At 41.9% G+C, this 26,752-nt stretch overlaps 1 protein-coding gene across 10 annotated transcripts in view; it reads right to left on the bottom strand.

Annotated features, from left to right (window-relative positions):
• LOC146406845 (uncharacterized) overlaps positions 1 to 26,752 on the bottom strand; it is a 140,999-nt gene that overhangs the window by 58,368 nt on the left and 55,879 nt on the right. The window contains exon 2 of one of the 10 annotated variants that reach the window (XR_014816092.1): positions 23,387 to 23,498. The exons of the other annotated variants lie outside the window; for them this stretch is intronic. The gene's annotated coding sequence lies outside the window, so the exon portion shown is untranslated. The remainder of the gene's footprint in view (positions 1 to 23,386; positions 23,499 to 26,752) is intronic. 10 annotated transcript variants of the gene reach the window in all.

Genomic DNA, 26,752 nt, shown 5'->3' with positions numbered 1-26,752 from the left:
GGTGTAGGTCAGCAGCTGTAGCTCCCATTCGACCCCTAGCCTGGTAACTTGCATATGCCATGGGTACAGCCCTAAAAAAAGGGAAAACAAACAAACAAACAAAATCAAAGAAAAAAAGAAAGTACCTAGTTCTGATACCCTGATTTCAGACTTAACTGGCCTCCTGATCTCTGGGACAATAAATTTCTGTTGTTCTAAGTCACCACTTTGGGGTATCTTGCTATGGCAGCTGTAGGAAACTAACATACTCTGTGAATCACCTGTCCATTATTATTTGCCCATTTTTCAGTGAGGGGCCCACTTCTTCCTATAATGTGTGGAAGTTCCTTGCCTGCTCCAGATTCACCTTTGTTTTGTGCCTTTCTCCCTCTATCACCCCCGCCTGCTCCCCTGGGGCTACTGTGAGAGCAGAATCTCAAGTAGAAGGGAAGGGCCACCCAGCCAGATGGAGATGAGAGGGAAAGAGGGAACAAAGGTAATTTTTTAGGCGGAAGAGGGTTTGTGCTGCCCCCAAACAGCAGTGGGAAGGCAGTCTTGGGTTGGAGGAGGTTCAGCCTGAAGACACTAAGGACTCGCTCTGATTCCCTGACTTCCTTGAAACCTTTCTCCCCAAGACCTCTGATGCCCATCTGGGGTTAACATCAGTAAGTAAATCTCAGCTGGAGTCCAAGCCAGTTTTGGACTAGGTTTACAGATGCTTCAGGCCACCCAGTGTCCACCTTCAATGACGCCAGTGGTTTGACTCACGCCCACATATGTAGGGTCTAGTAGTTACCAGATTCCGTGGAGAAGTCATGCACCAGGCTATGTTCGGCCTTCTGAAACCATCCTCCAATTTGGTTTCTTTGAGCCCTTTCAGAATACCCAAGGAGGAAGGCCATGACATATTTTAAAAGGCTTCACTTGAGGCAGGCACTTTTACTGGCAAAGGTGGATGATGTGGAGAGGAAAGTCTAAGGCCAGCTGGAGGAAAGCAGCTTTGGCAGATGTGGTCAGGGCCAGGGCTATAGAAGCAGAGGCCAAGAAGTATTATTCTGTCCACGATGTGGTTTCTAAAATAGCCACTTTCATCCACCATTAATTTTTACTTCCCTAAACTGTGCCATCTCTTACTTTTTCATGGTACCTTCCCTGAGAGGCTTCTTACACTCCTCTACAAGCACCCAGGCACACAGCACCTGGAATTCCAACATGTTGAGAAAATATGGAGTTCCCATTGCAGCTTAGTGGATTAAGAAAACAACTGGTATCCATGAGGATGCAGGTTCCATCTCTGGCCTCATTCAGTGAAAGATCTGATGTTGCCACTGTATGCAGATGACATGATACTATACGTAGAAAACCCTAAGGACTCAACCCCAAAACTACTTGAACTGATTAATAAATTCAGCAAAGTAGCAGGATATAAGATTAACATTCAGAAGTCAGCTGCATTTCTGTATACCAGCAATGAAATATTAGAAAAGGAATACAAAAATATGATACCTTTTAAAATTGCACCTCACAAAATCAAATACCTCGGAATACACCTGACCAAAGAGGTAAAGGACCTATATGCTGAGAACTATAAAACTTTAATCAAAGAAATCAAAGAAGATGTAAAGAAATGGAAAGATATACCATGTTCCTGGGTTGGAAAAATCAATATTGTAAAAATGGCCATGCTCACCCAAAGCAATCTACAGATTCAATGCAATCCCTATCAAATTACCCATGACATTTTTCACAGAACTAGAACAAACAATCCAAACATTTGTATGGAACCACAAAAGACCCAGAATCGCCAAAGCAATCCTGAGAAACAAAAACCAAGCAGGAAGCATAACTCTCCCAGACTTCAAGAAATACTACAAAGCCACAGTCATCAAAACAGTGTGGTACTGGTATCAAAACAGACAGACCAATGGAACAGAATAGAGAACCCAGAAATAAACCCTGACACCTATGGTCAATTAATCTTTGACAAAGGAGGCAAGAACATAAAATGGGAAAAAAAAAAGTCTATTCAGCAAGCATTGCTGGGAAACCTGGACAGCTGCATGCAAAGCAATGAAATTAGAACACACCCTCACACCATGCACAAAAATAAACTCCAAATGGCTGAAAGACTTAAATATAAGACCGGACACCATCAAACTCCTAGAAGAAAACATAGGCAAAACACTCTCTGACATCAACATCATGAATATTTTCTCAGGTCAGTCTCCCAAAGCAAGAGAAATTAGAGCAAAAATAAACCCATGGGACCTCATCAAACTGCAAAGCTTTTGCACAGCAGAGGAAGCCAAAAGGAAAACAAAAAGACAACTTACAGAATGGGAGAAAATAGTTTCAAATGATGCAACCGACAAGGATTTAATCTCTAGAATATATAAACAACTTATACAACCCAACAGCAAAAAAGCCAATCAATCAATGGAAAAATGGGCAAAAGACCTGAATAGACATTTCTCCAAAGAAGATATACAGATGGCCAACAAGCACATGAAAAAATGCTCAACATCGCTGATTATAAGAGAAATGCAAATCAAAACTACCATGAGATACCACCTCACACCAGTCAGAATGGCCATCATTAATAAATCCACAGTGCTGGAGGGGCTGTGGAGAAAAGGGTACCCTCCTGCACTGCTGGTGGGAATGTAAGCTGGTACAGCCACTATGGAGAACAGTATGGAGATACCTTAGAAATCTATCCATAGAACTTCCACATGACCCCGCAATCCCACTCTTGGGCATATATCCAGATAAAATCCTACTTAAAAGAGACACATGCACCCACATGTTCATTGCAGCCCTCTTCACAATAGCCAGGACATGGAAACAACCCAAATGTCCATCAACAGATGATTGGATTCGGAAAAGGTGGTATATATACACAATGGAATACTACTCAGCCATAAAAAAGGATGACATAATGCCATTTCCAGCAACATGGATGGAACTAGAGAATCTCATACTGAGTGAAATGAGCCAGAAAGTCAAAGACAAATACCATATGATATCACTTATAACTGGAATCTAATATCCAGCACAAATGAACATCTCCTCAGAAAAGAAAATCATGGACTTGGAGAAAAGACTTGTAGCTGCCTGATGGGAGGGGGAGGGAGTGGGAGGGATCGGGAACTTGGGCTTATCAGACACAACTTAGAATAGATTTACAAGGAGATCCTGCTGAGTAGCATTGAGAACTTTGTCTAGATATTCATATTGCAACAGAATAAAGGGTGGGGAAAAAAATGTAATTGTAATGTATACATGTAAGGATAACTTGATCCCCTTGCTGTACAGTGGGAAAAAAAAAAAGATCTGACGTTGCTGTGAGCTATGGTGTAGATTGCAGATGTAGTTCAGATCTGATGTTGCTGTGGCTGCAGCTGCAGCTCTGATTCAACCCCTAGCCTGGGAACTTCCATATGCCTCAGGTATGGCTGTAAAAAGAAAAAAAAGAAATGTTGAGAATGCTTATTAGAAACACCTTGTGGAGTTCCCGTCGTGGCGCAGTGGTTAACGAATCCGACTGGGAACCATGAGGTTGCGGGTTCAATCCCTGCCCTTGCTCAGTGGGTTAACGATCCGGCGTTGCCGTGAGCTGTGGTGTAGGTTGCAGACGCGGCTCGGATCCCGCATTGCTGTGGCTCTGGCGTAGGCCGGTGGCTACAGCTCCGATTCGACCCCTAGCCTGGGAACCTCCATATGCCGCGGGAGCGGCCCAAGAAATAGCAACAACAACAAAAAGACAAAAAGACAAAAAAAAAAAGAAAAAAGAAAAAAAGAAACACCTTGCCCTGATATAGTTTGGGGAGCTGACAAGTCTCAGGATCCTGAACCAAGAGGTTCAACATCTGCTCACACCGAAAAAAGCAAGACTCCATCTATATAACTTTTGTACAGTAAGATTACGAAAAAAATTTTTTTAAAGTTTTCATTCTTGAAGAAGATCAAATGACATGATTGAAAATACTCAGAGCTATTGCAAGTCTGGAGAACTCAATCTAGCATAAATGTTTTAGTAAACAAACCTCTTTTTAAAGGATGTCATTTAACGGTTTAACAAATATGCATTCCTTGTTAATTCAAGGTCTCTGGTGGCTGTATTTTTTAAATAAAATATTGCTCCTGAACCAAACAGAATCATCCTTATACATATAAAATTTAAGGTTCTGTATTAGGTTTTATAATCTTGGGGTGGGGAGAGGGCCTTCAAAAAAAAAAAAAAGACATGAAATTCAGAAGCCATAAAGGAAAATGTGCAGATGTGAACAGATAATAATAACTTTTTAAAAATTTACTGCCTGCCAACAACAAAAATGAGGCAAACAAGGTCAAATTAAAAAGTAAGATATAGACTAGGAAAAGATATCATATCAGATACAAGATCTTAGGTCAATGGCCATACTATTCAAAAACCTTGTACAAATGTAAGAAAAGACCCCTCCCTTCCAAAATTTGTATTTTCATAGAGAAAATACAAATGGCAAAAGAATATGTGATAATATATTCAATCTACTAAAGAAATAAAAATGTAACATCTCTCCTCATATTGATGAACAAAAGCTTAAATAGGGTGGAGAGGAAACTGGAACACTTCCATATTGCTGGTAGGCATGAAAACTGGTACAGAATTTTTTTTGGAAGGCATTTTTGCATTGCCTCTTTAGCACATGCATACCTGGTAAACTAATAAATCCAATCTATAAACTCATTCTACAATAATGATTGCACATGTACATTATGTATAGAAGGAGAACAATCAAGTAATTATGATATATCCATTCACCAACACCACGTACCCCTTAAGAAGAATGGAGTGTTGCTATAATTACTAATCTGAAAATGACTGTGTTAAGTGGGAGAATCAAATTGTAGGATAAGATATACATATGTAATAATTCCATTTATGCACACTAATTATGAAAATAACCTGCTATAAGCCTGTCGATCATCACATAACATCACAGATCATGGAGCAAACTCTTCAAAGTCATGATCTGGGCTATTTATCTCTCTAGTCCCCATATCTAGCTCAGTGGCAGGCATCATGGGACATTCAACAGCTGTTTGTTGAAGAGTATAGGACTTCACCCTTCCCCACTCCATGCAGCTACAGAGTTTAATGTGGTTTTACTAGGATTCAAGGTCAGCTTGAGTCTACTCTCCATGCCAACTTGCAGAATAGTCTGGTAAAAGAAGATGTGTAGGGCTCAGGAACCACCTCCAAGTCTGGTCTGGCTATACCTCACTGCTGCTGCAGCCACTGGACACTAGACCATCCCAATCTGAAAGCTCTTCATTCAGTTCACAAGGAAAAGATCAGTTCACACGGAAAGACCCAGGTGATAAGTGACTGTCCAGTAAGGTGTATGGGGGCCAAAAAGAGGGCAATAGAGGAGACAGAGAAGATAGACCGAAGAAAGAGAGGAAAGAGAGGTGAAGAGTCGTGTGACACCATGAAGCACTTACAGACAGTGATCGTGAAGAAATGTACGAGACTGGAATTCCCACTGTTGTGCAATGGGATCAATGTCTCTGGAGCACTGGGACACATGTTCAGTCCCTGGCCTGGCACAGTGGGTTAAGGATCCAGTGTTGCCACAGCTGCAGCATAGTTCACAACTGCAGCTCAGATCTGATCCTTGGCCCAGGAACTCCATATGCCATGGCCAAAAACAAAAAAAAGAAGGAGAAGAAGAAGAAATGTACAAGATTATATATTTACATATAGAACAATTCTCAGAGATGACCTGGCCTTGTCTTTTTACTGCTCCTGCTTTAGAATTAGAGTCATATTTGAAGATGATCACAAATAGAAGAATCTTTCCTAACTGAGAAAGTCAAACATTAATAACATAAACTTAAAATAAATCTCCAAACTGGATTTTCAAGCTTTGGCTGACAAGAATGCACCTATCTGCAGGCTGGCCTTTTACGGGGGTGTCTGACATCCTAATGACTTGTCTTACTCTTTGGTCTGGTGTCATATTATCAAAAGCTAATATTTGTCAAGGTCTTACTAAATGCCATTATTCTAAGCTCTTCGTATATATTGACTCTTTTCCTCTTCACAATAACCATGTGAAGAACACAGAAAGTAGAAACTAGGCCTTATAGTTGAATTGCTTGTGTGGTCAAGTATTTTACTCACGATCGCTCAGTTAGTACATATGGGATCTTAGCGGTATTTCTTAAATTTTAATGTGTATCTGAATCACACCTGGGCATCTTACTAAAATGCAGAGTGACTCAGGAGGTCCAGAGTGCGGCCCGAGATTCTATATTTCAAATAAGTTCCCAGAGCAGGGCCTGAAATTCTCATGTTTAATAAGTGCCAATGCTCTTGGGCCCACAGACCACACTTGGAGTAGAAAGATTCTAGAACTCAGGTCATCTTCATTACATTTGCAAAGCCAAGCTGCAATACCAGTTGTGAGCTCCAAGGACATAAATTAACCTCTCTTTTTTTTTTCTTAATAATGATTTTTATTTATTCCATTATAGCTGATTTACAGTGTTCTGTCAATTTTCTGCTGCACAGCAAGGTGACCCGGTCACACATACGTGTATATATTCTCTTTTCTCACATTGTCATGCTCCATCACAAGTGACTAGACATAGTTCCCAGTGCTATACAGCAGGATACCGTTGCTTACCCATTCCAAAGGCTATAGTTTGCATCTATTAACCCCAAATTCCCAGTTCCTCCTACTCCCATCCTCTCCTTCTTGGCAACCACAAGTCTGTTCTCCATGTCCAAGATTTTCTTTTCTGTGGAAAGGTTCATTTGCGCCGTATATATTAGATTTCAGATATAAGTGAAATCATATGGTATTTGTCTTTCTCACTTACTTCACTTAGTATGAGAGTCTCTAGTTCCATCCATGTGGCTGCAAATGACATTATTTTGTTATTTTTTTATAGCTGAGTAGTATTCCATTGTGTATATATACCACATCTTAATCTAATCATCTGTCGATGGACATTTAGGTTGTTTCCATGTCTTGGTTATTGTAAATAGTGATGCAATGAACATATGGGTGCATGTGTCTTTTTCAAGGAAAATTTTGTCCGGACATATACCCAAGAGTGGGATTGATGGATCATATGGTAGTTCTAAGTATAGTTTTCTAAGGTACCTCTGTACTGTTTTCCATAGTGGTTGTACCAATTTATATTCCCACCAACAGTGCAGGAGGGTTCCCTTTTCTCACAGCCTCTCCAGCACCTCATAGTAGTTTTGACTTGCATTTCTCTAATAAGCAGTGATGTTGAGCATTTTTTCATGTACTTGTTGGCCATCTGTAACTTTTTAAAAGAAGAGATTGCATCTCTTGGGATAGATCATGATGGAAAATAATATTTTTTAAAAAGAATATATATATGTATGACTGAGTCACTTTGCTGTACAGCAGAAATTGGCACAGCATTGTAAACTTTAATAAAAAAAATTTTTTTAAAGGAAGAGATTGGGGAGAGCGATCTCTAGATGCTGTCCAGCTCTACAATTTAAAACTACTGCAAAATCCTAATAGTAAAAAGTCACCACTGCGATCCTGGGCTGTAGTCAAAGTGTCTAGGCCCCAAGTCACATAAATCCTACTGCTTACTTACTGGGGGTATTGAACTAGGCACTGGTGGCTGCAGAAGTTAAGAAGACAATTCATGTTGCCATGGAGATTAGTATTCTGGGAGATAATATGTATAGCCCCACTGAAGAGAAAGAACAGGACAATGGACAAGTTTTCCCATAGAAAGTGACATCTGAATGTACCAGAATACATCTCCCCAAAATATGCCCCTTTGGCATATGGATTATTTTGAGCTAAAGTCAACTGAGAACCAACAGATGTAGGAAAAGCTCTTTACTTCCTCCAACTGCCTGAATATAAAGTATAGATTTCCCCTTTTGAAAAGGAAATACAAGTTTATAATGTAAACTTCCATTTGTAAAGATGTCTCTGTAGCAGGAAGAGAGTTAGCTACTCTAATGAGAGGCAACTCTAATGAGCATAACCAGATGATCCTAATTTATTATGCATTTTTTCCTTTCCTCTCACCCAACACTGCCCCCAACCCAGAAGCCCCAAGCCCCTTTCCCTTTGTTTAGCTTAACATCAAATATAAATTCCAATCATCAATTCAAATTCTTGAGCCCCATTTTTTTTTCTTTTTCTTTTTTTTTTCAGCCATACGTGTGGCATGTGGAAGTTTCATGGCCAAGGATCAAACCCCAAGCCACAGTAGTGGCAATGCCAGATCTTTAACCCACTGTAACACCAGGGAACTCTGAGCCCCATTTTCTATATAAAACTCCATGCAATGTACATAACTAAACTTGTTTTTCTTTAATATGTCTTATTTCAGTTGATTCCCAGGCCCTAGACATTAAAGCTAAGAGGGTAGACGGGAGAAGGTTTTTTCCTCCCCTACACATCTAAGCTGAGATAAAATTGTACCTAGGAGCTAGCCTAGTGAAAGCATGGGGAAGAGAGGCAGGCAGAAGAAAGAACACAAGGGATTTCCATCATGGCACAGTGGAAATGAATCCAACTAGGAACCATGAGGTTTCGGGTTCCATCCTTGGCCTTGCTCAGTGGGCTAAGGATCTGGTGTTGCCGTGAGCTTTGGTGTAGGTCGTAGATGCGGCTCGGATCCTGCATTGCTGAGGCTGTGGCGTAGGTGGGTAGCTACAGCTCTGATTTGATCCCTAGCCTGGGAACCTCCATATGCCTCAGGTGCAGCCTTAAAAAGCAAAACAAATAAACAAACAAACAAAACAAGACAAGGCCCAAAAGTCAGCAAGGTATAAAAAGTATAAGAAGAAATAGTGAATGACCTTCAGGTTGAAGAGGAAGGTAGGGGGGTGGGGAAGAAATGTGCGTAGGGTCAGCTCACAATGACTCTTGAAGACCCAACTTCTTGGCATAGCCATTGGGCCAGGGTGATGTATAGGAAGAGTTATGCGTAGGAAAAGGAAAGGTTCTGATTTTAGTTTAAGGAGCTGTAGCGTAGGGGAGGCATAGGGGACACAAGGTTGAAGAAGAGGTGTCAACTAGGAGGCTGTTACAGTTATCACTGTGCAAAATGACAGTGACCTGGACTGGGGCAGTTGTGGGGGGTGGGGAGCTGTCTCAGGGAAAGAGACACATTTGAGAGACGTTCAGAAAGAGAGAATGGAGTGAACTAGGTGAAGGATGAGAAGGAGGTGAGTGAGAAAAAAAACTGTTAAAGGATAATTTTGGAAGAAAAAAAAAGGTAAAAGCATGACTCATAAGAATATAAAATGAACACGTTAAAGATTTTATTTCACTCATAAAGGAACCAGGCAGATGTTTTAATTGGTTCAAGGGAGAGATTGAAAAACAGGCACATTTATTGAGGAGGAATATTGAAATGAATCTGCAAAAGGAGGCAGAACTGGCATCTTCTACAGTGGGGGAGGGAATTCTGAACCTCCACAAGACAGGACAGAATTGGCACATCCGGAACTAAGAATTATTTTGCATTCAGGCGGTTATACACAATTTACTGGGTTGTGCAATAGTCCTCATGGACTCAGAAGACTCAGAGGTGTGTCCTCTAGACAAGGCATGGTTTTCCACACAAGTTCAAGTGTGTCCTTAAAGCAGGGTGACTCTGTGACATCTGACTTAGAAATCTAGGGAGATGGTTCTGATATTCACTATACGTAGAATATGGGCAGAGAGGAGGTTGTGAGGAGCTGAGGGGAAAGAGAGGATGGTACATTGACGGTCATACATTTTATTTTATTTTATTTTACTCTGTACCCATGGCATGTGGAAGTTCCCAGGGCAGGCATAGAACCCACACAACAGCAGCGACCCAGGCTGCTGCAGTGACAATGCTGGAGCCTTAATCCACTGCGCCACAGAACTCCAACATAGTCATGCTTTTATAGCTGACACTTCCACCTGGTGGAGATATGGCTGGGAAAATACTTGAAGATATTAAGGGAAACTCCCTTATTTTATTTATTTATTTATTTTGTCTTTTCTAGGGCCGCTCCCGCAGCATATGGAGGTTCCCAGGCTAGGGGTTGAATTGGAACTGTAGTTGCCAGCCTATGCCACAGCCACAGCAATGCAGGATCTGAGCCGCATCTGCAACCTACACCACAGCTCACGGCAACGCCAGATCCTTAACCCACTGAGCAAGGCCAGGGATCGAACCCAAAACCTCATGGTTTCTAGTTGGATTCGTTAACCACTGCACCATGACGGGAACTCTTTTTATCTTTTTTTGTGTGTGTGTGTGGGGGGAGAGCCTCCCTTTTTGCAACAGGACATGCTGTTCAAAGGAAGAGGGGAACTTAAACTAAACACATATGAAAAGCCAAATGCCCAAAGGCAGTGGCCCTGCCTTGGGCAATGTTGATCCTGTTTTGGTTTCAAGGATAACATACTCAGTGGCTCAGTGGCTCCAGTCTGGGGGTGGGGGAGGCATTGCTTGAAGAGCCTCCCCTGCTTTAACCACACTTGACATTGATCAAATACCATTTAACAGAAGGTTCTGTGTATCGCACTATGATGTATTCCAAATAGATCTTGCCTGGAAGGAACTTCCAGTGTGGCCGTCTCAAATTTGGGATGCATTTTTCATTAGAAAAAGAATGTCACCCATGTGACCACTTTCTCAACCCAACGACAATGATCTTTCTTAAGACTCCAAAAAACAGGGAGAGCTTTCCAAAACCAGAAGTGGAAAATGTGCAAAGGATTGTCTTCAAAATTTGTTAATTTATACGAAAAGACATAAAAATTATTTTAAAAAATCAAGTTGGTTTTATGGCTTCTCTGTACCAAAAACAATAAATTTAATTGAGGCTTGGGGCTGCCCAGGACATTTCAAATCATATGGTTAGTGGATGCAGGATGCAGTTTTAATAGCATATATTGGCTTTGTTTGTTTTTTGCTAAGTAAAGCAATATGGGGTACTGGTAGTAACTAAAAATGACTAGAAAATAGGAAGATGAGACAAGAGTAGAAACTGCAGATTCTAGAAGGAATTGTGTTGTTTTTCAGCCTTGGCAGCTATTTCTCCCAGCAAGTGACATCTGATCCTTATCTACAGGCCCAGCCCCACCTCCAGTCTAGGAAGCTCTTAAATAGAAGTGTTTGGGTCCTTTGAAGTGGCCTTGACAGGTTCTGTCCTGCAGCCACACAGACCTAAGGGAGGGACTAGAGTTCAAGGTCTATAAACGAGACCCACATGGCTCTGGCCAGTTCCCTTCTCTGAGCCCAAGTTTCCTGCAGATGTCCTTCTCCATCAGCTGCCAATCCTGCTGGCTTTGAGGACCGCCTCCACTGGGGTCCCTGATGTCATGCTCTGCTTGCCTGTGGGAGCATCCTGGTCAGGCCCACCCACTCACCTCATGCTGAGCTCCAGCCCGTACTCTTTGATCCTTCAGATGCTCTGCCCTGGACTCCACACAAACCTCAGCCCTACACCAGATCCGGGACTGCTGCCAAGCGGCAAAGCTGCCACGGTGGCATGTCCCATGCTTGGTCCTGTTCAGCCTGCTTCTCTGTCCACACGTCACTGAGTCATGTTTGTCCTCACTTGGAAAATCCAGTTAAGGCTGGGTTGCAACACTGTCTACATTTACGTCAAAAACTGAAATCTGTCCTTTTTTTTTTTTTTTTTTTTTTCTGTCTTGTCTTTGTAGAGCCGCACCCATGGCATATGGAGGTTCCCAGGTCAGGGAATCAGAGCTATAGCTGCCGGCCTGCACCACAGGCACAGCAACACCAGATCCGAGCCACATCTGCAACCTACACCACAGCTCATGGCAATGCCAGATCCTTAACCCCTGAGCAAGGCAAGGAATCAAACCCAAAACCTCATGGTTCCTGGTGGGATTTGTTTCCACGGCGCCACAACAGGAAGTCCTGTCCTTTTTTTTTCAATGGATTCATACACCATGGAAACATCAAGTCACATTGAGAGACTTTGGTTCAAGTTCACTTATTCCCTTCTGACAAAGCGAAATTTTAATCTCCAGACATTGTCTTCTACTGCTGTTCCCCTTTCCTGGGGTCTCTCTGGAAATCCCTTCTGTCTTCTTATCTGCAGCAGCAAAAGCCTTGCTAAGTTTTATTTCCCATAATGTGTATTATATAGAAGATTTATAGTTTTGGCTTTTTTAAAATATATTTTTAGATATATTCACTCATCTTTCCAACATTAAAAATTATTCTCCACAGGATCTGAGCCATATCGGCAACCTATACCGCAGCTCATGGATCCTTAACCCACTGAGCAAGATCAGAGATCGAACTTGCATCCTCATAGATCCTAGTCAGGTTCGTTACCACTGAGCCACAAGGGAAGTCCACGATTGTCCTTTTTGACTTGAAGAAGGAGTGATTAAGACAAAGTGGGGGGAAGGGATTTCTTTTTTTAATGTAACTGAGGAAGATGAAAAAGTAAAATAAAATCTAAGAGGATGTGTAGTAATCCACAGGATGTTAAACCTGAAAGAGATTAAATTCAGTTCGGGTGCCAAGGAGGAAGTCACTGTTTCCTCCTTAGGTGGTTTATAATGTCTCTCCCCTTGCCAAAGCGCATGGTGGCCACAGATCATACCAGAGAATGGCTATCCAAAGAATTCAGGTTACTAAGTGCAGCTGCTCCAGGCAATGGCCAAGAGCTAGGGCTTTGGAGTTCCTGTTGTGGCTCATTGGGTTAAGAATCCAACATAGAATCCATAAAGATGTGGGTTTGATTCCTGGCCTTGCTCAGTGGACTAAGGATCTGGCGTTGCCGTGGCTGTAGGAAGGCCTGAAGCTGCATCTCCGATTCTACTCATGGCCCGGGAACTTCCATATGTTGCAGCAGGTGTGGCCATTAAAAAAAAAAAAAAGAGCTAGGGCTTTGAAGGCACCTCCACTTGGGTTCAGATTCTCTTCCCACCATTCACCCACCAATCCCGTCACTTTGGATGATGGACAATGACAGTCCCATAAGCAGAGTTTCCTGGCATTTGATAATAGTACCTATTATATTTGTTGTTAATTATGATTATTTACTAATAAAATATGCCATGAAATCTTAAAAGCATTTTGAAGAGAAGCAAAGATTCCTATGAAAGTCCATTGACAAACACCCATTATTCAAAATGCACTTAACGTTCTTTGCCAAAGCAAAGAGAAAATAGTCCTTCCTAAGAAGCCAAAAAACCAAGAAATGAACACTCTTCCCCAGGTATCCTGGGGCAACGCAAATAGTGCAAACAACCACACAGACAGAAACAGCCCCTGACCTGGAGGAGAAACAAATTCCAGGCCAGAACCCTTTACCTGTTGATACTAATAAAGAGTTTAAGCCAATTCATTCATGAAGAGGAATTGGTATTTATAAGTCGACTCTTTCTATATTTCTTTTTTTCATTTTGTATTTCTAATGGTTCATCACATGTAATATAAATCCTATAAATAATCACTTATAGAGTGTGGCTTCAGTCTCTTCCAAATTATTTCATTATTTTGCTAAGATCTTGAATTGAAAAAACCCTCCAGGAGTTCCCATCATGGCTCAGGGGAAACGAATCCCACTAGTATCCGTGAGGATGTGGGTTCGATCCCTGGCACCAATCAGTGGGTTAAGGATCTGGCATTGCCATGAGCCGTGGTATAGGTCACAGATGCAGCTCAGATCCTGCATTGTTGTGGCTGTGGTGTAAGCCAGCAACTGTAGATCCGATTCGACCCCTAGTCTGGGAACTTTCATATGCCGCAGGTAAGGCCCTAAAAAGCAAAAAAAAAGAAAAGAAAAGGCTCTCCAGGTAATTATTCTGCCTGACAAAGCTCCTGTGGAGTGGATCCCAATCAAGGCCCTTGAGCAGAACAGAAGAACTAGCTCAGCTCATTTCTGCCTAGCAGTAGGTAAGTCCCACAGTCATAGGAGAAAGGTCACCTAAAGTGAGATTAACTAAGCAGTCAGGGCATAAATCAGAGGGAAAAGACCCAGCTTCATACTTTCCCTCTCCACGATTCCTGTCCAGTTTACCAACAGGTCCTATCAGTTCTTCCAGAAAGAACTTGAATCCCTCACTCTCTAACCTCTGTCACTCTATTTTTACGGCAAACACCTTATCCTCAAATCAATTTTCCATCCTACAGCTAGAATGATCCTTTTAAACCTAGCCTCATCTTATGGCCCTGCACCACTTTAACTCTTCAACGAGCCAAACGCCCACATCCTTGTTCAGTGGTGTGGCTCCTGCTTAATCTATCAGTCACTCTGTACTTCTCTCGGGTTCTCATACAACACAGAGGAACTCGATAAACATGTATTGAACATTTGAATAAATTGATGGGCACGGTTGACCTGAAGGAGAAAAGAAGAGGCAGGGATGAGCAGTTCTGAGCCTTAATCACCAAGATAATGATTCTCCTGGGAGAGGAGACAATGTTTAACAAGTTGTCAACAGGTGCAGGAAAACTCAAAACCAAGTATTTTTATTTAAAACAGGAATCCTGCAGTTTCTTGAACTGTTCAGTTCAGTCCACTCCTCACAGTAGAGACTTAATCCTCAAATGGAGGAATGTCGGAACAATTCTAGGGTGAAAACCTCTCTGGTGCACCTTCCTCATGTTTGCAAGCGCAAAAGAGCAGGTGGTTTGATGACAAAGACAAAGAAGTCGCTACTGAGAAGTAGCTTACCCGGTGTTGATTTGTGTGTTTTCTGAGCTTTCTCAGGAACAATCGACTATTTTTGCCTGAACTTGTGAGATCTACCACCTTAGATCTCACTTTTTTTAATGGTTGGCTTTGTTGCTCTTTCACTTTTCACCTCTTTAACTGATAGACCTGGAAGTCAGCAGAGGTAACTGCAGGTGATGTTTAGGATGCAGGACCTAGGTGTCATCACCACTAAGGTGATAACAAAGATTCCCTTCCAAGAAGAACCTTAGAAAAGGGTGATTCCTTTCCCAAATCCTGTCCCGATCGTTCTCGGTTCCAGAAGCAAGTCATTTTCTCTGCTCCTACCGCAGGAAAATGTTTGGTCTCAGGGGAAACAAGCCAATTAAGCCGTTGCTTAAGGGGGAAGCAAACTAAGTTAGGAAATTTTAATGGAGCCACTAATAGTTCCTCCTGAAATCAAGTGAGGATGACACTCAGACGGCAGTTCTGAGGATAGATGCCATCAGTGTCAGTCATGGTACGCAATGACACACAGCTTGATGCAACTTAGCCATCGGTGATGAGGGAGGGTGCTGCCCTTTGATAACACTTTGGAGGACAGAAGGCAGAAAGAATCTTAAGCCGCAGAGGGCAGGTTAGGTAGGCTATGAGCACTTGGGCTCCAATAATTCCAGTCAATGTCTGCCATCTCCTTTATGTAATGGAGTGGAACGAGCTAGGAGTCTTTGGCCCACTTTTGCTTGATGGAACATTCTCAGCCTGCTGTACCTCTCATTATCTTTCCTGATTCCTTGGAAGTCCAGCCCTGCCCAGGCTCTGCAGGGGTTGGGATCAAAGTGGTAGGACATGTTCAGAATTCAATAAATGTAATAAAAAGCAGAGCAACTTTCTAAAATGTTCCAATGAAATGGAAAGGAAAATTAAAAATGTAAGCCTCTTAAAATGAAAATGGTGTTAGTGTGCCTTGCAATTTGGACCCTTGCCCATTAAAAAAAGAAAAAGAAAAAGGAAACAGAAAGCCAGAAAGCTGAGTGCTTATGAGATGAAGTACAAAGAATACTGAGAGTATTATATGCTCAGCCACAATCCCTGGTCTCCCCATACTTATTGTATTTAATGTCACCCACCCTATCTTTCCAACAAGGTTTCTTTGAGTACGAATCATGACGATGACCCTAAAATCTCTTGAAAGGTAAGAAATACTTCTGTAAATGCCCAATATCATTAGTTTAATCAATTAACTCCCTATCTGAAAGAGTTGGGTTTTTTGTATTTTGTGTTTTTTTGGATGCACCCAAGGCATGTACAATTTCCTGGGCCAGAGGTGAAACCCATGCCACAGCAGTGATCCACGTCAAGCAGTGACAAGGCCAGATCCTTAACTGCCAGATCACCAGGGAACCCCAGGAAAGAGTTGTTTTTGTCAGAGTAAAATGTTTCAGGACATTTCCACCTGCCTCTCTGCAAAAAGTACACATTAATTTCTCTCACATGACTGAGAAGGAAAACTCCTATGCCTGGGTCACTTTCCACGGGGTATGGCCACATGTCTCGCCAGCCTTGATTCAGCAATTCTTTCTCACAATAACCAATCTTGGTTACTTCTGTGGTGTCAGGATTTTATCGTAATGGGGTAGGTGCCCTCCCCGATAAGATGCCCCCAGAAATCTTTAAAAGCAGAACCCAAGTGTCTTTATTCAAAATGGAATGCTTCCTCTATCAGAGCTCCACATCCTGGGGTTGACATCTGTTTAGCATGTCATTGGTCCTGCCCCATGCATTTGTGTCCTGCTAGGCTGGGGGGCCCAGGCCACCTAAAATAATATCTTCTTTGACTTTGTTTCTCTCCAATTGACCAGCCCAGTGCCTAGCACATAGAAGGAACTTGATCGTATTTCCCTTTGACTGAATATAATTCTCTCTCTCTCTTTTATACAGCTCTTTTCAGTTCTACTCATAAGAGCTAAAAACAATGTTTTGCTGCTTCACAATCAGAAAACTGGAAATTTGCCATAGAGGTGAGCAGAAATTTCCACAAGGTTATTTTTCTTCCTCGACATTCAGAAAGCAACACTTCCTGACAAATACTATTCTCCTATGTGATGAAAGAATCGGAAAGCTGGAGCAAGACTGTGTGTGGGACAAACATCTGTTATTGTGACTTTACACAAAGCAAATGGGCTTCTTTGGCCTCTCTAACCCAGGTGGCTTTCAACTGCTCACGTATTAAATGCTCGTGCCACCAAAAAATATAGTCATTTTGTTGCTTGGCTTGTCCACATTCATTCAAGAACTACGTAGCTTTCAAAATTTTCATTGATTTAAAAATAATAAATGGTTAATTGAAATCTTAGGTAAGAATAAAATTGTAGACCATGTGTAATATAATTTGTGTATTGTTTATGAAGAGAAAAAGTTTGGAGGGGTTCCCATAGTGGCTCAGTGGAAACGAATCTGACTAGCATCCATGAGGATGCAGGTTCAAACCCTGGCCTCCATCAGTGGGTTAAGGATCTGGTGTTGCTGTGAGCTGTGGTGTAAGTTGCAGATGTGTTTCAGATCCCTCGTTGCTGTGGTTGTGGTGCAGGCCAGCAGCTACAGCTCTGATTCGAACCCTAGTTGGGAACCTCCACATATAGCTGGTGCGGCCCTAAAAAGACAGACAGACACACACACACAGAGACACACACACAGACACACACACAAGGAAAACAGAAAAAGAAAAGAAAAGTTTTGGAAATGTAGATGCCCAGATAAATACCTATCAGGTGGGAAGATAAGAGGATAATTGATAATTCTTACTTTCCGATTTATTTGCATGTATTTTTTCTGCTTAATAACATTAAAAGCTAAAGTAATCAAGGACTTAATATGTGCTACACACTGTTTTAAGCATTTTGCATGTATTGATTCTATGTTAGCTTTCATTATTATGGCCATTTTATAAATGAGGAAACTGAGGCACAAAGAGGGTGGGAACTTGCCCAAGATCACACGGTAATAAATGCAGAGCTATAGCCTGAGCTATAGTCCAGTTTCGGAATACAAATTCTTTTTCTTACTTCCTTTCTTTTTTTTTTTTTAGGACCACACCTGCAGCCTATGGAGGTTCCCATGCTAGGGGGCAAGTCAGAGCTATTGCTGCTGGCCTATACCACAGCTCACAGCAACATCGGATCTTTAACCCACTGAGTGAGGCCCGGGATTGAACCTGCAACCTCATGGTTCCTAGTCGGATTCATTTTCTGCTGCACCACAACAGGAAATCCCAGAACCCAAATTTTTAACCACTATGTTATATTGCTTTTGTACTGATCATCAAAGACTGTGAGTTTTTACAATTTAAGTATTTTGGCTAAGCCATGTGACTTTGATTGAGTCATTTATCTCTTCAGGATAATATAGTATAGAAGTTAATCTTGTTCCCAAAGAGGTCTGGACTTTGGCTTCTAGGAGTTAAGCCCCATGGGTATGTTTTTGTTTAGAGCAGGACTGGCCGTCTTAGAAAGACCAATGATGTGATTTAGGGTGGGGACTTTGAGTTATGCCCAGCGGGGACTGGAGAGTGGAAACTGAGATCCATCACACAGACCATCAACCATGCCTTTCTAATGGAACCCCAATAAAACTCTGAACTCTGGCTTGGGTGAGCTTCCCTGGTTGGCAATGCTCTATCAATGTGTATTATCACCCATCAATGCCAGGAGATTGATGTGCCCCGACTCCATGGGAAGAGAACAACAGAAGCTTTGCATTTGGAACCCCCCTGAGTGTCTCTTCCTTTGACTATTATATCTTATGTGTATTTTTTCCCAGTAATAAATTACAATTACAACAGCTTTCAGTGAGTCTCTCTAGAAATTTAGCAAATCTGAGGGTGGTTTGGGAACCCTGAGGGTTAGCAGTTAGAGTCAGACATGCAGGGTGGTCTCATACGGTGACTGTCTCCACAGCGCTGTTGGCCTTAAATCCTCATAATTCTTTGGTTTTCTCCTCGGTAAAATGATGATACTGAAAGAAATGATCTCTAAAATTTCCCATAGAGCCCAATAGAGGTACCCTGTTAAAGGCTTTTGCATCTTAGTAAGGCTCCCTTGGAGGCTGGTAGACTTACCCCAAAGGAGCTTGTAGTGAAGGGATGGAGAGAGGACATGAGAATTTGGGACTAAAATTTCTCCTGCATAAATCCCACTATTCATGTCACTTAGAGGAAAGGGAACTCACACTGATGATGGCAATGGTTTTGGGGTCCTCTTCGTTCTGAGTCAGTTTCTGTATCTAAATAAATTAGCCAGTGGGTACTGTTCTACTATAGGCTATTTGGCTCAGTAAGCTGTGCACCCAGAACCTCTCTCTGGGCAGCTACAGAAGTCAGATACTCAGTGCTATTAGGCTCCAATATTCTCAAAAGTAAGACTTCAGTCTGGGGCATTACTTGGAGACCTCACAGTGTCTTTAATTTTTTGCCTGCATTCAATTTTTCTCCATATATGGGGCACCTCCACAAAGGATTTTCTTAGATATTTTACTCAACTTTTCACAAAATCTTCAGAATGCTTTTAGGCACAAGAGGAAATGGTCTCAGGAGAGTTGTAAAGCCCTTCCTTTTCCCACCTCAGCATGGCTTTGCCTTCTCGCAAAATGGAGGCACCTGTCTTGTACTTCAGTCCTGGGTGGAGACCACCGGCCCCACATTTATCAGCCTACAGAGTCCAAGGACAATCTGTCACCTTAGTTCATGACCACAGTTCCAGGCTCATGTCTTAACCAATAGTGATAACAATAGCAGTTACCTTTACTTACTTGTCCATGTGACATATGCTCCTCATCATCTCATGTGATCCTCAGAGTGGTTCCATACATTCATTAGGTATTATTATTTGCCCCTTTTTTTAGAGAAGAAAGTGAACCCTAAGGAGGTTAAATAATTTACCCCTGATAACACAGTGTGGTGAACAAAATAATGGTCCCCCAAAGATGTCCATGTTTTAATCCCCAGAACTTCTGTGTCACCTTCATGGCAAAGAGATTGTGCCAATGTGATTAAGTTAAGGATCTTGAGATGAGGAGATTATCCTAGATTATTCAGGTGGGTCCAATGTTACTGGAAGGGTTGTTTAAAGAGGAAGGCAGGAGGATCAGTGTGACAACAGAAGCAGAGGTTGGAGTGATGAGAGAAAGGGACCACAAGCTGGGGAAGGCAGTTAGAGTCTCAAGCTAGAAAACACAAGGAATAGATTCTCCCTCAGAGCCTCCATCCAGAAGGAATATATAGCCCTGCTGACATTTCAATCTTAGAATTCCAGAACTGTAAGATAATATATTTACGCTATTGAGGCTACTAAATTCAAGAAATTTGTTACAGTGGCAAGAAGAAAATTATACACAGAGCTATTAAGTAGTTGATTGGTGGCTTTGAACTCAAGTAGCCTGCCCCAAAGATAAGCTCTTACCTCAATATCCCATCCCAAGTTCTCGGTCCCATGAGATATAGAATCCCTACTGCTAGTCATTTTCAATATCTAGCGGCCACAGTTCTACTTCTCTGCAGGTTACAGGGAGACACACAGAGGTGTGGAGTCCTGCAGCCAATCTAGAAACTAAGAGCCAGCATGCTCAGTCTTGCTGAACCTCTGTTTCCTAACTTGTAATGTGAGGACCATGATGGTACAGGTCTCCTGGGGACTTAGAAAGGGTTCAGTGAAATACTCCAAGTAAATCGCTGAATGCAATGTCTGGCACAGGAATATACACTAAAAATATACTGTTCTCTTAAAACTGTAGTGAGATCTTAATATTACCTTCTAGACTTTTCCAGGGAGTTTTAACTTCAGAATTTCTGGTTTGCAATGGTTTTTCTGTATAGGAAAACCATCGCAAGTTTTCCTATACAGAAAAAAATTTATTTCCTCATTTTCATAGAATGCTTCAGATTTAATATGTAGGTATTAGCTGTTATTTCATAATAAATGATGTAAGGGGTTGAATAGTGTCCCTCCAAAATTTATGTCCACCCCAAACCTCAGATTATAACCTCATTTGGAATAAGATTCTTGCAAATGCAACCACAGTATGGATTAAAATGAGATCATACTGGATTCAGGGTGCGCCCTAAATCCAACGCAAGTGTCCTTATAAGAGACAGAAAAGCACTCACAGAGACAACACCATGTGACACAGAAGCAGAGACTTCTTCAGGAGTGATGCAGATACAAACCAGAAACTCCAAGGGTTGCTGGCAGCCACCAGAAGCTAGGAAGAGGCAAGGAAGGATTCTTCTCTAGAACTTTGATTTCATATCTCTAGCCTCCTGAACTGTGAAAGAAGAAATCTCTGCTGTTTTAAGCTACCAGGTTTGTGGTTATTTGTGCTGGTAGTCCTAGAAAACTAACACACATGGTAATTTGGAGGCCCTTCCAATCATCCCCCTTGTGGGAGGGACCACTTCATCTACTGCTCTGGGCTCTCTCCATCTTTCCCTGAAAGGAAGAAATGATTCCTGGAAGAGAATGGTTCTTCCTCATCTATACTTTGCAGCCTATGGACTGAAGCAAGAGCATAAGAAAAGCAAAGCAATGTCAACAAGGTTTACTCATCGGAGTATAAATGGCAGAGGACCGGCAGGAGTGTTTCCGTGTTACTAATAAGCTGAATGACCTTGAAAGGGTGGCTTAACTTTTGAGGCTTCCATGTCCTTGAAGTGAACTGGTTGCACAAAATATCTTCACGGTCTCTAACATCATAGAATTATTTAGCAAATAATGATCTTAAGACCAAAGGGAAGAAAAAAGAGGAGAAGGTGAAGATCCTTGGAAACTTGCATACATCCTCTCCAAGGGAAAATAGCTCCTATAAATGCTTAGACCCATGTGTTACCTAGGGCTTTCGTCATAGTACGATTTGTGTCTATAATCACCTACTTTGCCTGATGTAATACATGGGTCCTGACAACAGACTGTCCTTTTCATTGCACATGCTCTCGTTAACCTGGTAGATTGAAACTGTTCTTGGGACTATTCGGCATCTCAGAAGAAAATGCATCATTGTCTTTCACTGTCTCTGCCTACCTTTGTAAACAGGTAGCTGCTTTTTTAGTAACTCCTGATGCAAATCACAACCACAGAGTTGTCCCCTGGGCAGGATCCAACCTCTCCCAGTCTTCCTGGTAATCTACTTCACCCAGCAGGTTAGATCTTGCCTACTCCCCTTGCAAGCACACAATACCAGGTTAGAGGAGATTTAATTAGAGAGAAAAGATAATCTTTCAATCTTTAGATTGCATATCAAGAACCAAAGTTGTCAAAAACTCTCCTGGCTGTTTGCAATTTTGCAAAAACACATGGGTAATAGGGAAGAAACCTAGGTTAGGAAGAGTTAATTTACGTTTTAGGCCACATCAAAGTTTCTCTCCTGCTTAGCTGGAGACCTTTAGCCTGTGTTTACTTCTTGTGTTGCCACATCATTACTTTCCCCTTTCCCCCAAATCCTTCCATCCACAGCAACCAGTGAGCTGTGTTTTTGTTTTGTTTCTATTCTTTTACAGCTTAACCACCTCGTGTCCATTTACGTGTCCTATCTAAAGTATCCATTGAAGTCGCCAGCATCTTACTGTCTTGTAGATATTTTTAAAATTTTCTATCATAGTTTTTTTCTTTAAGGAAAATAACCAATAATGTGCCTGCTTACATGGAAGAAAAGGAAGTGAGAGTATGGATGTTGATAAATTGCTCTGGGTAAACTAGTATGGAAATCTGAAGGCCCTGGAAAATCACATAAATGAGGACCTTTGGAAAAGGGATTCAACTGTTATTACTAATTCCTTGAAGATTTTTTTAATTTTTGTCTTTTTTTTCAGGGCCACACCCAAGGCATATGGAAGTTCCCAGGCTAGGGGTCAAATAGGAGCTATACCACAGCTCATGGCAACGCCAGATCCTTAACCCACTGAGCAAGACCAGGGATGGAACCTGCGTCCTCATAGATACTAGTCAGATTTGTTTCCACTGATGGGAACTCCACTAATTCCTTGAAGTTTTAACCTACAGGATAAAACAGATTAATGTAAAAGAAAAATATTAAATAAATTATCTAATAAACCAGAGTGAGGAGTTCCCACTATGGTATAGTAGGTTAAGTATCCAGCATTGCCGAGTGGCATAGGTCGCAGCTGCAGCTCAAATTTGATCCCTGACCTGGGACTTCCATATGCCTTGGGTGCAGCTGAAAAAGAAAGAAAGAAAAAAAACCTAAGTAAAAATGTGACAACTCCTTCCAAGTGACAATGGGGGTAGGGAGGGGAAAGTTTGGGGACAGAAAGTGACAACTATAGAAAGGGAAGTGGTGAGTTCCCTTTGTGGCTCAGCAGTTAACAAACCCAACTAGCATCCATGAGGACTTGGGTTCAATCCCTGGCCTCGTTCAGTGAGTTAAGGATCCAGATTGCCATGAGCTGTGGTGTAGGTTGCAGACATGGCTCGGATCCCACGTTGCTATGGCTGTGGTGTAGGCCAGCAGCTGTAGCTCTGATTCTACCCTTAACCTGGGAACCTCCATATCCGAGGGTGAGGACTTAAAAAGACAAAAAAGAGAGAGAGAGAGAAAGAAAGAAAGAAAGAAAGAAAGAAAGAAAGAATTGACTGCTGTGGAAGTCATGATCACCTGTGCAACATCCTTCAAGTGTTATTTGACTAAACAGGGATAACTGCAAAATATCCTCACCAGGAAAATTGACAGCTTCACTGATAGGTGGGGTCCCCTTCTCCTGCCTCTTGAGATGTCCCTCTCAGGTAGTATTCAGAACCAGCACATATTCTGTGCAGCCCAGGCCCTCCTGAAATTCAGAAGAAAGCCCAAGTTACACTAAAGTTCCCGTGGTTCTCAAGTCTAGATGCCAAAGTAGGTCATTCAGCAGCCAGCAGTGCCTGGTGATTAATTTATCAGGGCTCGAAAGATTATTTTTGAAGGTATAAATGAACGTCACTCTTTGAGTCCCAGGAATACAGCTCCCCAAATATGAATCATTGTGCTAACCCAGGGCAGGATTCTGTGTGGTGTGGGCTATATTATTTGTCCTGGGCCGGAGGGAGAAAACAATGATGTATTTAAAGCGGGTGTTTTCAGAGAGAGCATTAACCCAGTGAATTATTTGGAGAATGCAAATGAAAGAATAGTGAAAGTGACCTTGAGTTCTGCAGTTCAAACTAGTTCCCTGTTAGCTAATAGCCCAGCTGATTGAGAACATCAGGAGCAGAGGTTACAGATGTTCTGTTTATTAAACAGAAAACATTAACAACTTGGTTGTACATTGAAACACACTAAGTCAGGAAAATAAACCCAGGGCAAAGGGGAAAAGTTCAGTGATTTTTTTTTTTTAACCTGAGTGTTTTTTGGGGTTTTTGTTTTGTTTTGTTTTGTTTTTTTGTTTTTTTGTTTTTAATGCCATCTAGTCCTGGCATTTTTTGTTTGTTTGTTTTGTTTTTCCAAATATGTCAAGGAAAAAATAATCATAAAAGAATATATATGTACATATTTTGCAGAGCTGTTTTTGGTCCCACAATGTTGACAATTTGAAGGCACTCCACTCAAGAAACTGCCTGTTGAAAGACAAATCTATGGGTCATATCTTAGAGTGAGCATTTCATCTTTTGGCGGAGAGCAGAGACAGAGGCTACTGGAACTGCAAGGGACAGTTCCATCTCAGAGCAAAGGAAATGAAGAACCAAGAATTCAAATGACTTGCCCAAGATAGGGATGGAGATGAGTCATGAACCTAGACTCCTGTCCATGCACAGAACACGTGACCTAAAACCACGAACTGTCACCCATCCCCCTTATAAGGCTTGGGCTAGGGGTAAAGAAAATAATGAAAGATCACCCCTGCAGAGTTATTTCTCAGTATCTGTAAGCATGCTACACTAGTTAAATCCCAACTTCTGACAAGAATGGTTTGCATAGGGAACTATATCTAATCAGTGAGGAACATGATGGAAGATAATGTGAGAAAAAGAATGTAAATATATGTGTAACTGGGTCACTTAGCTGTACAGCAGAAATTGACAGAACATTGTAACTCAACTATAATAAAAAAAAGTTTAAAAAAGAATGGTTGACAAAGTCTGTACCATGTGTAGTGTGAAGTGCTATGTACAGACGTGACAGAATCTCCACATACAAATTGGGGTGGTCCACAGCTGTAGGCTGAAGTTGCTCCGCCTGCCCCTTCACTCAGATCTCTAAATTCCATCTATGAAGTGTCTTTCTGCTTTGAGAATGGACTCAGCCAAGTGCCAACACCAAGTTCAATGTGGCTCCCTGAGTTCTTTGTCCTCTGGGTGGGTCGGGGGAATCCTCTTCCCCTCTCCCCGTTGGGTACAGCCCACTGGATACACTGAGCACCTGTGGGTGGTTCAGCCAGGGCGGGCAGCCTCTAGTCAGGAGATTCAAAGGCTTAAAACTGGCTAAAACTCCATCCATAGGAGTTCATTCTCAGTTCTTTTGCCTTTCAGTGACAGATTCAAATCAGGCTGTCTGGCCAGCCTGGAGTTATGTGTTGGCAGCTAAAGAAGGAGGAAGGTTTTTTTCCCCCTTTTTTTCATACTTCCACTGAAGGAACCAAGAACATTCAGAAACACAGACGACATTTTGGGAAATTCACCACCTGACTAAGAAAAGGTCAGCAGAGAAATCTGAGTTTGAGTGCACTTTTCCATCTATATAAAACACATTGCTAGAATTGAACCAATGACAAAACTCTAAAAAATAGCTAGCATCTACCTGGAGAAGGTAAACCATGGAAAGTGATACCAGCAATGCTAATATCTAGAAAATGGTGTGGTCTCCAGAGCAACAAGCATTCATGGTCTGGAGAGGGTTTTCAGAGGGTTGTATGCCTTCCATTTAAGCCCAGCCTACACTTTGATTTTTTTTTTTTTTTGGCTTTTGCTTTTTAGGGTCACACTCAAGGCCTATGGAGGTTCCCAGGCTAGGGGTTGAATTGGAGCTGTAGCCACCAGCCTATGCTATAACCACAGCAACACCAGATCCAGTCTTCATCTGCAACCCACACCACAGCTCATAGCAACGCCGGATCCTTAACACACTGAGCGAGGCCAAGGATCGAACCCACCACCTCATGGTTCCTAGCTGGATTTGTTTCTGCTTCTCCACAATGGGAACTCCTAGCCTACACTTTAAGAATCCTAACATTTCAGACACTTGGTTGCCCTCAGATTGCTCCTAGGGAAATAAGGCAACTAAACTCAGAACAGGATGAGCCTATGAGCTTGGTTCACATGGGTTTTAAACCATTATGCCCTTCTGGTCATAGACAAAAGGGATTTTGCTCCCAGCATCAAAGAGAAGGACATTTTATAGCATCCCATATTGGTACCACTGGTTAGTAATCCTCCATAGCTAAAAGAGAGAGGAAAAATTAGGAAGGGATTCACCAACGACACAGGCCACTTGCCAGATCTCCAATAGGCAGAAAATCTGAACCAAGAGACTAGATTATACTTCTAGTTCTGCTTCTAAGAAGCAACATGAGTTCAGGTTTAAGACCTTAAGTCTCAGTTTTTCTCATCTGTGAAATGGGACCGTTTTCCTACATACCACATGGGTCCAGTGTGAGACTCATAAGAAACATATACATATAAGGATCTTGAAAAGTCCCCTGTAATCAAAAGAAAGACTTATTTTAATTAATGACAAACACTCTTCCTCATCTCATTGGTGAGTCTGTGGATCCAGCTGGCTCCTGTCGTCAGCAGAGTTATTTTTCATCTCTCCAGGACCTGCCAGCTCACAGAAGCTCAGGGATCAAGGTAAACCAAGCAAATGCTGAACCAAGAAAAAGTAGCTACAGAAGTAGCTCCTTAGGAAGTTAACCCTCAGAAAACCTGGGGACAGAAGACCTCTTTCTAAGCTGGGGAATGAATTGAGGAGCAGGCAAGTATTTTCCTTCATTAAAAAGGTAAAAATCTTACTCTGACCTGAAACCCTCAACATATATCAAAAGAGGACCCTGCTGTTTTCCTTGTGTAATCGCTGACTCAGCCTCCAGGTTTACACATTGATCAGATGGGT

This window comes from Sus scrofa, chromosome 1 (genome assembly GCF_054392235.1).
Source record: "Sus scrofa isolate SSC_HxYL_T2T_F1_AM1 chromosome 1, Sscrofa_HxYL_maternal_Yorkshire_Landrace_v2.0, whole genome shotgun sequence".
Taxonomy (NCBI): Eukaryota; Metazoa; Chordata; class Mammalia; order Artiodactyla; family Suidae; genus Sus; species Sus scrofa.
Note: the sequence above shows the minus strand (reverse complement) of the source record. Positions and strands in the feature narration are given on the sequence as shown.